This window comes from Geospiza fortis, unplaced genomic scaffold (genome assembly GCF_000277835.1).
Source record: "Geospiza fortis unplaced genomic scaffold, GeoFor_1.0 scaffold154, whole genome shotgun sequence".
Classification (NCBI taxonomy): domain Eukaryota; kingdom Metazoa; phylum Chordata; class Aves; order Passeriformes; family Thraupidae; genus Geospiza; species Geospiza fortis.
Window position 1 is genome coordinate 402,730 of NW_005054397.1, and position 3,017 is coordinate 405,746.

General features: G+C 55.0%; 1 pseudogene; it reads right to left on the reverse strand.

The window, feature by feature from the left end:
• The window catches only part of LOC102039262, a 4,628-nt pseudogene extending 2,485 nt beyond the window's left edge, over positions 1–2,143 (reverse strand).
• Between the last annotated feature and the right edge of the window lie 874 nt (positions 2,144–3,017).

Below are 3,017 nucleotides of genomic sequence, written 5' to 3' on the forward strand. Positions count from 1 at the left end.
GGGAGGCGGAACTCTGCAAACAGAACTGCAACAGACTGAACATGAACGGGAAAGAAATCAGTAAGTCTGAGAGTTTTATTTGCTATCAAATACATCCCACACACCCAGGCCCACACAATCCCCATCCCACCACTCCAAATTGGGATCCTACTTCTCCCAATCTCCTCCCAACCCCATCTCACCCTGTTGGCTGTGGAATCGAGTGAGTTTTTCACAAGCTAGAGTTTTTTTGAGCGGGCAAAAAGCCACTTTGATATGGAGCTGAGCTCTTTTCCTTTAAGACTGAGTTGTTTTCACTGGTGTTTGAGTGTTTTTGAGGTGACAGATCCGTCCCTCTAGGCTTTTGGACTGCAGAGAGAGGGAGAAGATAAATTAAGGCGAAACCAAAAGGAGAAGCAGCCAGGTGTGTTTCCAACATGGATCACAGGGAATGTGGTTCCTCCAGTGGGGGATGGAGCTGGAGCAGCGCACGAAGCTCTTCCCGCACTTGCAGGGCTTCCCTTACCGGTGGCTACATTGGTGTCGGGTCAAGTGAGAGCTCTGTGAGAAGCTCTTCCCACATTCCCCACACTCGTAGGGCCTCTCTCCGGTGTGGATTCGCTGGTGGATTATGAGTTGAGAGTTGTACTTGAATCCCTTCCCACAGTCGGGGCAGCAGAGGGGCCTCTCCTCTGTGTGACTCAGATTGTGCAGGACGAGATGAGAGTTGAACCGAAAGCTATTCCCACACTCAAAACACTTGTAAGGCCTCTCCCTAGTGTGGATCTTTCGGTGTCTGATCAGGGTGTCATGGTCCCTGAAGGTCTTCCCACACTCCCCACACTCATAAGGCCGTTCCCCAGTGTGGATTCTCTGGTGCTTGGTCAGGTCAGAGCTTGACCTGAAGCTCTTCCCACACTCCCCACATTTGTAGGGCCGTTCCCCAGTGTGGATCCTCTGGTGCTTGATGAGGTCAGAGCTCTGGCTGAAGCTCTTCCCACACTCCCCACACTCATAGGGCTGTTCCCCAGTGTGGGTCCTCTGGTGCTTTATCAGGCTGGAGTTGCAGCTGAAGCTCTTCCCACATTCCCCACACTCGTAGGGCCTTTCCCCAGTGTGGGTCCTCTGGTGGCTGGTCAGGTGGGAGCTGCAGCTGAAGCTCTTCCCACACTCCCCACACTCGTGGGGCCTCTCCCCGGTGTGGATCATCTGGTGCTTGATTAGGTCGGAGCTCCACCTGAAGCTCTTCCCACACTCCCCACACTCGTAGGGCTTCACCCCCGTGTGGATCACCTGGTGCCGCATCAGGTTGGACTTCCGGCTGAAGCTCTGTCCACACTCTCCACACTTGTAGGGTCTCTCCCCAGTGTGGGTCATCCGGTGGCTGATCAGGTGGGTGCTCGTCCTGAAGGTCTTCCCACACTCCCCACACTCATGGGGCCGTTCCCCAGTGTGGATTTTCCGGTGCTTGATCAGGCTGGAACTGAAGCTGAAGCTCTTCCCACACTCCCCACACTCGTAGGGCCGTTCCCCAGTGTGGATCACCTGATGCTTGATCAGGTCGCAGTTCCACCTGAAGCTCTTCCCACACTCCACACACGTGTGGGGCTTCTGCCCATTGTGGAGCTGCTCGTGGAGCACCAGCTCCGAGCTCTGGCTCGATCTCTGGCCACCTTCCCGGCCCAGGCTGGCTCCTTCCCCCTCAGATCCCCGCGATCTGCGTTTGCAGCCCCTCCTCGTGCGGGATCTTCGGGGCTTTTCCTCCCCGTTGGCTTCCTGCGCTGTGGAGCCGCTCAGAACGGCCTCTTCCACCACGTTCTGCTGCGGGCATTTGTCCTCCCTGCTCTCCATGCTCAGCTCCTGCTCTGGGGGAGGAAGGACAAGGACAGGATGGGATTTGCCTCCGTGCCACAGGCAAAGGCAAGGAGATCCCACCCAGGGCGACCCCAACAGGACGGCACCGGCACCCCCCTGGATGTCCCCCCAAGGGACCTTTTCCGCTCAGCCTTGGACTCCTTCAAATATGCCCCCAAAAAACCCAACCCAGGGACCCCCCGGGATATCTGGGCCGAGCTGCGCCTCTCCACTCACCTGCGCGATGCGGGGGGGGCGATAATCCCACAGGTGGAGACTGCGAATTCAGGCAGGGTTCGACCGCCCGGCTGGTTCACTTGGAGCTGCCAGCCACAGCTCGGAGCAGGCCCCAGAGAGGAAAGGGGTAGAGAGGATGAGAGGGTAAGAGAGTAAGAGGGGTAAGAGCGTAAGGGAGTAAGGTTCCCGTTAAAATACAATAAATCTTCTTCTGTGCTGAATATTCTATTTCTCACTAACCAATCTAGTGCAATATACAAATCCTACAGCATTTACATATGACCTATAAAAATCATTACATCACCATACTGTGTTACATTTTAAACCCTAAAAACTACTCTTTGGACTCCTTCTGCTAAGCTAGTAGGGTCTGCTCTGACCCCTGGACCCGTCTGCAAGCAGATTAACGGGAGTTACCTTCAGTTGGCCACACCATTGTTTTCCAGTTGTTCAGTAACTAAGGTATCTAAAAGCTGGCTTTCATTTCCATCTTGCTTCTGCTTTCCATATTCTCAAAATCTTTTGCCAGACAATCATATTTATAAGGCTTTCCTGTTTCATCTTCCCCAACACACGTTTAGTTTGAAGGTCCCTCTGCCCCAGTCCATCTCTAGAAGTCACCGGCCATCTGGGCTCCATAAAAACCTCCAAAACCACCAAGATAGATTCAGCCTCGAAAAAGCCTCCAAGCATTCCCCGTCCCTGGTGCCTTCCCTTTGGTGTTCGGGGGTTCTCCCTTGTCCCAGCTGCTGGGGGTCACACTTGGATTGGGAGTCCCCTTTCTCCTCGGTGCCCGCCCTCCCCAGACTGCTGGCAGTCCCAGCAATCCCAAAAGCTCCTCCCTCTTCGCTCTCCCCATTTCGGGATGCCGGGGCTTTTTGGGCTCCCGGGGTCCCTTCTCCCCTCATTCTCTGCTTTGGGCTGCAGGGGCTCCAAGGAGTCCCCCC